This window comes from Zeus faber (genome assembly GCF_960531495.2).
Source record: "Zeus faber genome assembly, chromosome: 9".
NCBI classification, from domain to species: domain Eukaryota; kingdom Metazoa; phylum Chordata; class Actinopteri; order Zeiformes; family Zeidae; genus Zeus; species Zeus faber.
In genome coordinates, this window is record NC_137197.1 from 26,511,483 (window position 1) to 26,524,809 (window position 13,327).

Sequence of the window (13,327 nt, forward strand, 5' to 3'; positions counted from 1 at the left end):
GGCGGTGACACAGTTTCCCTGCCTTCCATCTGCCCTGGTCACGCCGGTCAGGAGTTCGATGGCAGGGGGGAGGGAGGGGGAGAGGGTCAGTGTCTGAGCTGGAGCTGTCCTCCAAGGGACCCGCCCGGGACAAGAGGGGTGAGAGTGGTGAGAGGCGTCAGGGAGGGTTTTAGGGGTAAATAACCAGAGTAGGGACTCAGTACTGGGACACGGACTGTGACAGGCGTGCACCAATGAGGCTTTGAGTGAAGACGGGGCTACGGCAAGCTGGGTTCAATGACCCCAGCAGACCTCTGCACTTGCCCTTCCCTAACCTGCTGTTTGTTTCTTCTGACCCCGACTCTGCTCACCCACTTCACCCTCACCCCATCAGTGGGTCACATATTTAAAACCTACTCTGTGACTCTACTGACCTTACCTGTTTGTACTGAGGGTTTGGATGCAGTTGATGTCAGTTCAGCTACCACTGACAAATGTCCTGACAGGAAGTCACCTCATTAGTCATTGTTATGTCATGTGCAAAAACAACGACCTTCAAAAGGGGTCACTGCAAAAGGTTCCAGAACCGATGTCGGGTGTGCTTGAGGCTGGAAAACCCGGACGCCGGAGCAGCGACAATGGGCCGGAAGAATGGCTAGTTGGGGTTGGTGAGGGGATCAGAGAGTGAACAAGAGGGCTTGGAGGGTATAACGGGGCAAGACTCGAAGAGGACGAGGAAGATCAGATACAAAACAGCCCGCTGAGAGCCATAGGAAGTCTGGCGAGGGAGGGGGTGAGGAGTTGGACACGGTTGAGCCCTCCAGGCCAGAGTCCTCCAACTTTGATGTGGAAAGCGCAGCTCAGTGTCAGCTTGTGTGCGCAAGCGCTCCTTGATCTGACGTCTCACCCTCTTGATGCCGGTTCATCCCCTGAGCTCTTTACCTGTGATTCAAACAGCAAACTGGAGCCAAACATCCACAAGGCCAGAGGGGATGGGTGGATCAAAACATCTCATCTCGTTTATTCTCTCGGTGCTGTTCTTCGGCTCGGGTATGCCTCGGCCGTAGCTGCTCACGCTGGGGGTAAACTCGCAAGTCAAGTTAATGCTCTTTGTCTCTTTTATTTTGATCCCTGTCAGCATCAAAGTAGTAGTGATATTTCGTAGACATATCTTGTGTTTACGTATATGCGGTTCAGGGGCAATCTCAAAGTATCGGTTTCCAGTGCAAGTTATGAGTAGGGGAGTTGAGTTACATGTACCATAAATATAAAACACACACACACACACACACACACACACACACACGCACACACACACACACGCACACACACACACACACACACACACACGTGTGTGTTGGTATATATATATATATATATATATATATATATATATATATATATATATATATATATATATACAAATACAAACATACAAACATACATATACACTGTATATAGCCTTCATCCAGAGAAGCGTACAAAAGGAGGCAGCTAAAGAAGAGAGAAGATGAGAAGAGGAGGGTGAGAACGAGAGAGAAATGGGGACCTCTAAAAATAGACATCCGAGAGAGCGAGCGAGAGAGACAGAGAGAGAACCACGAAGCCAGAGACGGAGCTGGAGAAAGAGAACTGAACAGAGGATAGAAAGGTAGACATTATGCCTCTCTATATTGTGGTTTTGCAGTGAGATGATCAGCTATACGTGCTGCCACATACATGGCTCTTGCGAACATGCTTGAGCATGCATTTTCACATATCCTCACATCCATCTGTTGGGCGGACACAATCCTAAGCCTATTAGGGCTATTCATATTGTTATGAAACTCAGTGATCTCACCCGCTATGCTGCCTGGCTCACAGACGCACATCCCGCCCACAGAAAAGGATCTGAAATTGTTTTTGTTTTTTGTTTTTTATCCGATATTTTGAGATTGTAGCATTAACAAATCCGACAACTCATATCCCAGTTATCCCATCCCTAACTTCCTATGCTCCCACAGGAGTGACCGGGTGCATCCTCTAGTAAAACCTCTAGTTCTGGAAAATGTCATACTCTAGTGGAAGTGGGAGTGTTGTTATTGGATGCCCAGTGCACAGCATTGATTGTGTGTGTGTGTGTGTGTGTGTGTGTGTGTGTGTGTGTGTGTGTGTGTGTGTGTGTGTGTGTGTGTGTGTGAGACGGAGAATAACTGAACTTGTCCCAATTTCTGCCTCTGACCCAAATGATGACCCATTGGCAATACTGTTCTAATCGGAAATTGTCTGTGTGTGTGTGTGTGTGTGTGTGTGTGTGTGTGTGTGTGTGTGTGTGTGTGTGTGTGTGTGTGTGTGTGTGTGTGTGTGTGGGGGGGGGTGGCCCGGGTTTTCATGTTGGCCCGTGTCTGCCAACATGAAAACCATGAGATAGAACAACTGCTATGCTACAAAAACTGCAGTCAGTCAAAAAAGGTAAGCAACTTTTTCAGCAGACTTCAGCGTCCAGGCAGCCAGAGCTGAACCCGCTGGCTGACGCACTCATTCTACTAAATCACATGCATCACCAAATCACATGCATTTGTTTTCCTTTCTTCCAAGACTCAACCAAGCAAAAAACTTGGAACTTCTGAGTTGTAAAGCAAACACTTTGCGCTTCCATCATCTGTCATCGCAAAATGTTGAAATATATTGTAGAAAGTGTTTCAGGATTGCAATTTATGTGCTTCTCACGAGCTGCAACCGATGGCCTACTAACATATTATTCAGTATGCTAAATAAGTTTGTTGACGTGTTTAGTTTGTCTGGAAACATAGTGTGCAAGCTCAAATTGTATGCGAACAGGACCAGGATGACGTACTACAGCCGTTGAAATGTCGGAGTTTGCAAACACTGCACACTGCCCTACCAAGCATATCCCACAATGCATCGGGGGGGCCGAGATGCTGGTAAAAGTTTCTCTGCGGCGCCGTCACCATCCCCCAACGTGCTGAGAGGAAGCCGAGCGACAGAGGAGTCATCGATCTTTTTGCTCGCACACTTAAGCACCGTGGGCGGCAGCCTGAACCTACGTAGTATGTGTACGCCATTTTAGCCGCAAGGACGCTCCCAACTGTCCATCGCGAGGACTTCAAAAACTGCCCATCTCTAGGAGACATAGCAGCTCTTTTTGAACCCCTCTGTGACCTCTCTTGCCTGCATAAATAAGAATAGAACAGAACAGAATAGGACTATGAAAGTGGGGGCATTGAGTTGATTACCAGATACTTCAAAAAGCTGCTTTGTGTCTCTCTCTTCTGGGTGAAAAAAAAAAACACAGAGTGGGCAAGCAGGGCTCAGCGGCGTGTCCAGCAAAGAACGTAATTACAGTAGTGTGGCCAAGCGGACAAAGTTTTATGTGGCTCCGCGTGCCTGAAAAGACATCAAGTAAAAAGGACGTACGTTTATGTTTGCAGTCTATGCTTTCCATCCATCATTTCACACACACACACACACACACACACACACACACACACACACACACACACACACACACACACACACACACACACACACACACACACACACACACACACACACACACACACACACACTTATTACGAGGACGTTTGTTGATAAACTGCGTCTCTTATTATTCTGCAAAGGGCCAACCTGGAGCCTCACCGACGTCTCTGTCGGCTTGAGGTGGAAATGACAAAACCAAACATTTGCTCTATGACATAATTTCCCTGAAACATTTGGCATTGTTAGGGACTCCACACAGGGACAGGAGCGTGTGTGTTCCTATAGGGCAGAACATACACATCTGGCACAAGGCAAAGCAGCTGTGTAAAGATTCAATAACCGCTTAAATTTGCAGTACTTGGCCTCACAGGGCTAAAAGTAAAAGCGAGCTATGGCAGGCCTCTGCATTTCAGGGAGGGTTCTGTGCCAATCCCATGTGGGTGATGAAAACCCCACCGCCCGGTGGGCCGGCCAGCTAATCCACCCTGACTGAGGACCTGGAAAGGAAATCAACACACACACTTCCTGACTGACACACTGTCTGTAACACCCAAATCCACTGACCGTAGACCCCCCCCCGCCGCACTTTTGTCTGTTTGTCTGACCCAGAGCCTGTATCTTAACAAGTCCCCCCCCAACACACACACATACACACCATCGCTCTACTATCTGGTGTATGGATGGATTGACCTCAACACTAGATTAGAAGATCCAATGCTTTTCCTTCCTGTGTGTGAGACAAGGAAGTGGGTCAGGTCTGCAAAGTGGGTTCAGGTCTGCAGGGTCTACTAGATGGCGCTAGTGAGTTTCTGAAATCTCTCTCTCTCTCTCTCTCTCTCTCTCTCTCTCCTCTCTCTCTCTCGTCTCTCTCTCTCTCCTCTCTCTCTCTCTCTCTCTCTCTCTCTCTCTCTCCTCTCTCTTATCCTCTCTCTCTCTCTCTCTCTCTCTCTCTCTCTCTCTCTCTCTCTCTCTCTCTCCTCTCTCTCTCTCTCTCTCTCTCTCTCTCTCTCTCTCTCTCTCCACACTATGACAGACACTGACTCACAGACATACACCATGTTCAAACCCTAACTCCACTGCTTGGCAACCGGGTCGCATGGCAACCATTGTTGGGAAGGGTTTGTGGGCCGACAGAGAGACGGTGAGGGAAGCAAGAGTGAATGACAGTATGGGACTGAAAAGAAGCTGAGAGCGAGGGAGAGATAGCCAGAGAGAGAGAGAGAGAGACATAGGGTTGTGGTAGGTACTGAGGTAAAGACTGGAGGTTTCGGGAAAAGAAAATTAAACTAGTACGACACAACGTTATTGTGGGAGAGAGCCTGTGTAACAGCGCCCCTGCCGGGTGTGAAGGGCTAGTCCTAGAAGGTCTTGGTACAGCAGGCCAGATGTCTGACCGCCTGTGTGTGTGTGTGTGCGTGGCGTGCGTGCGTGTGTGAGAGAGAGAGTGTGTTTTCCATGAGCCAGGGGTCACTTTTTTGACACTAACCCAGACCACCAGTCAAATCTCTGGGCAGACAGGAACACCTGTACTCCACAGCTTGCTGACAAGGCTGCGCCTCTATATATGTGTGTGTGTGTGTGTGTGTGTGTGTGTGTGTGTGTGTGTGTGTGTGTGTGTGTGTGTGTACTCTACAAACATGTAAATGTCTGCATTCCAAATCTTTCCCAAGATCCATCTGCTCTGCACGCCTACCGCAATCCTGTAATGCATAATTCATGTTGGTGTGGATGTAAAGCAAGTAGATACACGGGCGCATTTCTGAAATCAATAAAGCTTTTAACGCTTCCAACATCCCCTCCTCAGCCGCTCTTGTTTACCAAAAATGCTGCCGTCGGTCTCAAATTATCAACCTCTTGTGCAACGTCCATCCCCCTATCTGTACATCCATATTTCTACCTCTCCCTCTAAAAATCGAACTTGAATCTTATCGCTCGGAAGCTGCTTACTTTTTGCTCTTGTTTGCATCCCGAGAAACCTATATTCCCCCAGGACTCAACGCAACGGCTTTCCTCGCAGCTGGTGACACCAAGAGCAGGAAAACCCTCTCTAGCTCATCTTCTTTCTTTTTTTTGCAGCACAGCAAGATGGGAAAACAAGGTCAGGGTTATTGTATGTATAAATAACGGCCGGGCTTACATATTTTTATTCTTAGTTTAAAAAGGGAAAACAGAAGCAGCTGGGCCATTTTTTGCGGGCGCCTTCTACTGACAGTTGTTAAAAGCTTGGGGATGGATTGGATCGGCTCGGACGCTGGGCGGTGGTGTGCGCCGCAGGGGTCTGGGGGCGGTGGAAAGGACCGGTTGGCAAACTACTTTTTGACCGACTGCTGCAGCTCGGCTCATTCCCTCAAGTCCTGCTTCTGCCGTCGGCATGGGCTGGTGATGGTCGGTTGCGTTAAGGAAAGTACAAAAAGCAGAGAACTAGTATAACAACTCTTCCATTCAGTTCTGAGCGGTATGACCAAAAATCTGTATCACGTTATTTTTTTATACAGTGGTACCTCGACTTACGACTGTAATTGGTTCTATAAGAACAGTCGTATGTTAAAACAGTCATATGTCGAAGCAATTTTACCCATATACACCATGCTCATATTTTTCTATGATTTCTTTCTTAGCTTCAATGGGAATCATTGCCCTTTTCCTTTTTCCATCATCCTTCTTCTTAGGACTCATCGTGAAGGGTGAAAATAAACAAAATACACAGCACAGACACAGTAAATATGAAAAAAATATCGATAAGCCACGAACTACGTGCACACGCGATGTGGGTCGCCCGCTGACTGACTGCTGACTGGCCGCCGAAGCGCCAACTGCACAATTTAACGGTCGTATCTTGGAGCAGTCGGTCGCAAGTCGATACAAATTTTCGCGACTATCGCTACTCGTATCTTGGATTAGTCGTAAGTAGATGCAGTCGTAAGCCGAGGTACCACTGTATTCTAACGGTTTCACGGTATTATTTCTTTTTGCATGACTGAGCCTTTGCAAAGGTTTATAGTGGCTTGTTTTACCGTCAGGAGGACATAGAATATAAAACCATTCAAATGTCATCATAACGTATATACTGAAGGCTTTACTATAGGGTTTGCTTCTCCCTACAAATCGATACAATAAATGAAGGAATCAGCACGAAACAGTTGCAAAATGTGAACAATCTTCATTGTGCAAACCGCAACGTAGTAAAAACAGAACTAAGAAAAAAAAAAGATTTTACTTATACATAGATAGTTTCGCCCTGGTAAGACATACCTCGAATCCAGCGTTTTAATCATGACTCTGAACCTGTCTTTCTAGACTGTAGCCAGGACCATGTCTGTGCATAGGGGTATTGTTATTGCGTTGGTAATGCCGCCCCGCCGCTTGCTTTTCCCGTCATAAAGTATGCGGTGCCTTGAGAAAATGCGTCCGCGAGCCATGTCGGACCCTTTGGCTTCACAGTTTCGCCAGCGCAACCTGATGACGACCTCGCATCCGACGACCGTGACCGCATACATTGCACTCTTGGTATTCCAACACGTGTTTTCTGCTGAGGTGATGGAGTACGTTCCTAGTGTTACCAACCACCAGCAACAACAGTGGCTCGACAAACGCTGCAATGAACAACCTCTTGGTCTTTACATCGGATCTATTTTATTTATTTATTTATTTATTTTCCAAACCAAAAAAAAACTCCCAAACAGCAGACACAGCTGCGCTCTTGGGCAGCATGCCGTTCGGTGTTATTTGGTAAATGTACAATCATCAATCTTATAAATTGTTTGCGTCACAAATTGTTGTGTGCCATGGTGTTATGGTTGTGTTAAAGAGAGTTAGTTGTGGGTTATTAATTGTTCTGTTATAAAGTTATAGCTGTTAGTAAGTAGGGTACACAGTTAATAGGGGTCCAAGCTCTTTGCACCAATATAAATTTATTTTTCAGGCTATTGAAGAGTTACGGCAATTGTTTCAGATATGCTATGTATGCCGGTATATGAAACATCCACATTGTGCGGGAAATTAATACTGGTGCACAGCACTACTTCCAATACTAGATGGACAAAAAAGGAAGACAGGCAACCGGTCGGAAGGATGAGGATGGCATAAATTGAATAGCTGAATGATGGGTGCATGACAGGATTACAGGGAAGGAGCAAATGAGACTATGGAAAGGAAGGACGGAAGAAGAGGGATCAAGAAAGGAATAAAGACGTGTAAGCCCTGGCTCCTTGTAGCCCAACAACCGGCACCCTTCTGGATCTTCTTCCCCCTTTGAGGACATCCTCCACGGCTCTGTGTGAACGGGGGGGGGGGGGGGGGGGGGGTTAAGCGGCTCTGTAAAACATCGGCCACCCAGGTGAGCTTGACTAAAAGAACTGAAATCCCTTTGAAGGACCGGCACGGTCTTAAAAGGCTGACGAGCGCCAAAAAGAGGGGACGAGATGGGAAGAAAAGGAGAGAGAGAAAAAAAAGAGGACTGAGAGAAGAGAAGACAAGTGGGCCCGTGTTCAGGCCCGGTTGCTACAAAACAAAGAGTCCGAGTGTAAAAAGGAGCGGATCAACAATAGGCACTTTGACATGAAGGAGAGGAGCAAAGAGGAGAGTAAAGCCCCGAACCGGGATTTGAGGAGGACGGATGACAGGCGAGGGCAGCGGCACTCTCCAACCCCGGGAGAGAGGATAACTGAGTCAAACGTCTCTCTTACATGCAGTCCCACATGGCTCCCCTGAATGCAACGTCATTGCAAAGCCGAACCTCCTATGAGGCATTGTGCTCCCGGAGAAGCGTGGCAAGACAAAAGGCAGGGATTCTTTTAGAACAGAAGTGTGTGTGCGCGCGCCCGTGTGTGTGTGTGTGTTTGCGTTGTGTGTGTGCGTATGGTCATTCAGTCCCCTGTCACATATACCAGACACACACCACAGATGGCCAGCGCGTCTCGTCTTTTCACCGCCACACTGGAAATAATGGCTAGAGGTGTCCCCTCCTCCTCCTGCCCCGCTCCCTTTCTCTTTTGTCCGGACGTGTGTCTGTCAAATAGAAGCGTGTGTCTGGGACAATGGCCGACCCGCACAAAGAGCCCGCCCTACCCCCCAGCGAGTCGCTGAATGGAGGGGCACGTGGGCCTTGTCATCCCGGGAACAATAGCACAGGGAGGGGAGGGTGTGGCACCCGGGCACAGGGCACCGAGCAGACAGCCAGCCCACCCAGAAGGGGCCGTGAGCGGGCTGCCACGTTTACTCCAGCCCCAGGCTTCTCCGCCGGCCTGTGGAAGTCTCTTCCATAGATACACAGTGGAGTACTGCTTCAGCTGCGGAAAAAGGAGGTGTGCACGTGTATGTGTGTTGAAGGGTTAGGGGGATCGGGGTGGGGAGGAGGGGTCATGGCAAAAACCAGTAGGGGAGTAGAGGAAGAACCTTCGAACAGCTGGGTGTTTGGAGGGGGTGCATGGGGTGTGGGGGGTCAGCAGAGGGAGTGACTGGAGGGGAGAGGAGAGGAATAGTGGGGGGGGGGGGTGCTGACAGAATCCTTTTAAGGTGGCAGCTGGCTTCGGGTGAGGGTCTCACCAGCTGTGCCCCCCCCCCCCCCCCCCACACACACACACACACACATATCCTCAACTCCCAAAACTCACCCGAAAAACACACACACACACACACACACACACAGACACACCAGCAACACACCATCTGTCTGCAAAAGATTTTCTATCAGTGACTGCCCCAGAACGTCCCAGCACCACACCCCAAATCAAAGCCCTCAGGAATAGAGGGCTCAACTTAACCAGACATTACCCATCACACATCAATCCCCTTCCACCATTCCAAAACATAGAAGGGACAATAGCAGTTCAATGCCTTAAACAGAACTCTGTAAGCATAAGGGTTAAACGTATAGCTCGATCGTGAGCTAAATCTCTGGCAAGATCGGCCATCGACACCACATCGAGAAAAATGTGGTTGTTGCCAGTTTAAATAGGACTTGCTTACTTGGCACTCATTGTGTGTGATATTTCTCAAAGCGTGCCTCGAGGAACGCTGAAGGATCGCCCATTACCTTCTCCTCCGTGGCCTCCTTCATTATCGCCGTGAGGTTCCGATGACTGCAGATTGACGCTGATTAAGCGACGCTCGGAGAGAGAAATTATGGTCAAACAACTTGTTTCCTGAGCGAGCCGTATCATGGAAAGCAGAGCCCGGCGCAGTTCAAAATGTGCAGTTAGATACTACGTATAGTTTTAGACACCATGTGCGCAGAAGACACACTTAGACATGCCCTTCATTTGGTGGGCGATCTAACTTAGATCCAGCATGTTGCCACTGCAGGTGGAACTCAGAATTATGAAATTAAATTCCGTTTGGTTCGTAGACTATAACTTACTAGTGCTGCACCAAGCCGTTCAGTACAAATACTGTTACACCCCTGCAATTCACCAGTCCCTGACACTCGGCTGCCCTAACTCCCGCCTCTCATCCGCGCTCCGCCTCGCCTTGATTTTCTCCCATTTCTTTCCGAGCAAATCGATAACAGCGATGCCTCCTCTTTATCTGTGTGCAGCCCCTGGTCTAGTACTTCCTCTCTCTTCTTGTCTCTCCATCCATCATGTCTGCTATGTTCTTTTACTTACTCCTCCTGGTTGCTCTACCCGATCTAAATACCCCTGAAGGGGTAGCAGAGGGGTGAATATTAGAGGCGGACAGACGGCATTAGATAACACAGACCTACATACTGTGGACGCTCTGTGAGCAGTAAATATGATATCATGAAGACATTGTACAATTCATGGCTAGGTGGGCAAACACATACTTGGCAGATACACACACACCCACCCACATATGGTTACAGTGGGTAAGTAAAAGATGGTTTCAAAGACATAAACCAAAAGAAATCATCCAAATCATATGTTATCAGTACTTTATATCGATATTGAATTCACTCTTTCATGTAAAAATGTTTCAAACTGTTCTGACCCATAAACAAACTTTGCTTTTCTTGCACGCACCTGCATATATGCACATACAGATGTGCACTGCCAGCACACTGTGCAGTGCTGGATGGGATGGGCCCACACGGCGCGCTGAGGGGCCCAGGGGTAAGTTCAGCCTTTAAAGCTGAGGCTCTCACAATAAGTTTGAAACACATTTTAATGTTTGGCAACTTGAAGGATATGAGAACGACACCATCGTTTAGGGATTCCTCTCAAATACATTACTAAAAGTTCAACAATGATACCTAATGGGTCCTAATGGCTACAAGCACATACTGTATACATCGATCAGCCACAACACTGAAACCACCTGCCTAATATTGTGTAGCTCCCGCTCGTGCCACCAAAACAGCTCTGACCCTTGGAGGCATGGACTCCACAAGACCTCTGGAGGTGTCCTGTGGTATCTGGCACCAGGACGTTAGCAGCAGATCCTTTAGGTCCTGGAAGTTGTGAGGTGGGGCCCCCATGGATCAGGCTTGTTGTTCCAACACATCCCATAGATGATCGATCGGATTGAGATCTGGGGAATTTAGAGATCAAGTCAACACCTTGAACTCTTTGTCATGTTCCTCAAAAACATTCATGAACATGTTTTTCCGTGTGGCAGGGTGCATTATCCCGCAGAAAGAGGACACTGCCACCAGGGAATACCGTTGCCATGAAGGGTTGAACTTGGTCTGCAACAATTTTTAGGTAGGTGCTACGTGTCAAAGTAACATCCACATGAATGCACGTGAACAATGTTATTCACTTAACCTGTCAGTGGTGCGCGCACACACACACACACACACACACACACACACACACACACACACACACACACACACACACACACACACACACACACACACACACACACACACACACACACACACACACACACACACACACACACACACACACCATTGGAATGGCTTTGAAGGTGGTGAAGAATTTACGGAAGGTTGCCCACGATTAATGCAAGGTCGCTAAATTTGGTGTAAGTATTTAATCAATTGAACAAGATGATTATGAACTAAATGACCCTGTGTATGAGGTTTTTAAGTTGCGTGGTGACTGTATCTATGATGATTTGTAATAAGGAAGCCTCATTTATACGTCCGTCATTTATATGATTAAATTACTTGCAGCCTATTCGTTTTTCGCTTTAAAAATAATTTGATTTTGCATCACTGTCATTTTTCAACAAATGTCTGACTGGAACCTTATTACCAAATTTTACTGGCTGTCACTTGGGAAATGATTTGTGTGAGTCTTCGTCGTCACATAGCGGACCTCACAACCTGTCATCACATCCATTACCGGACCTATATTTCATCAGTAAAGGGCGGTCAGGGCATTCAGCACTTCTCTCCATTTATATCCAGGTGATTGGGGAACTGTCCATCAAGGCAGCAGAGTCGCGGTGCGAGAAAGTGCAAGAAAAACATCCTCGTTGCCGTCACAGCCGTCTACGCTCAAAATGAAACATTTCGAATTTCAAATGCTGCGAGACTGAGCAACACCACAATCAGGAAAACGTCTGTCTCTGCTACAGAAAGAGTGTGTTTGTATTTGTTTGTGTGTGTGTGTGTGTGTGTGTGTGTGTGTGTGTGTGAAGGGGGCAACGGGGTTCAAAGCAAGTCCAGCTGAGTATGGAGAAAAACAGAAAGAAAGAGATGGGGGGGGGGGGGGGTTAAGAGGGGTTGAGATTTTCCTCTGGCTCGTAGGAATGTGGACTGTGTGGAGGGTGAGCAGTAACATTCTCTATGTGGAACAGCGTGCAACATAGGACGCAGAGCATGTAACACACACACACACACACACACACACACACACACACACACACACACACACACACACACACACACACACACACACACACACACACACACACACACACACACACACACACACACACACACAGGCAGAAAGACATGCAAATGTCGTATTCTGTCTCTTCTCCCCATATCCGGCAGCCATCTGGCCGACAGACTGAGTCAGCCTGCTGTCCAGCCCTTCGTCTTCTACTCCGGTTCTCTCCAACCCTCCTACACTCATTTACCGCCCTGCTCTCCCCTTTATTGCCGTCTCCTCTCTCCTCTAATGTCCCCTGTTTTCTCCCCAACCTCTCCTCGCCCCACAATTATTTGGATAAAACATCCAATCATAGAGGCGAGCAATGCCAAATGAACGTGTGGCATCGTTTGCCCAGAGTGTATTAGGGCGTCGCAATTACTCCCAATGCGCGGCCGGTGTGCGAAACACGATTGGCCACGGGGCACAGATAGCTGGGAAAGCTGTGGGAGCATTACGTTTGGGCTACACCCCCCCGCCCCAGAGCAGCTCATCCGTCTCGACGGTCGCAAATTTACTAGCACTAGTTTCTACAGCAGTCGCGGCAGCAGTTGCAATCACAAGGCACGAGGCACCCAAAGAGTCGGGTCCTCTTTCGGCCTTCACCACCGACTCTCAATCATCTTTTATTTTGTGGCACTGCCCTGCCACGACCCTTCATCCAATGGCCCACAACTCTTACCCTTTGAAGGGCTGTGGGTAGGGCAGAGGAGACAAGGCCATAAAGAGAATGGTAAATGCAAGGCTGTCTCTCCAGACAGCAGTAGAGGTAGAGATAGAGCGAGTAGGGGAAAGAGAGAGGGAGATGGGTAGATCCACATCCTCTAATTACACCACATCCTTGTTATTATTGCCTCGATGTCCGACTATGGTCAGACTATTAACATGCCTGATATCATGGAAGCTCACCTAACCAAGCTATGCCTTCTTACATCTCATAAAAGGTAAAAAAATAAATAAATAAAAAACGTTTTACACCTTGGGTAATGGAGGGGGGAATGCAGTTTTGTCGGGATCCATCATAGAAAACTCAAACTTCGTCCAGTCCAGATTTTTATGTAAAA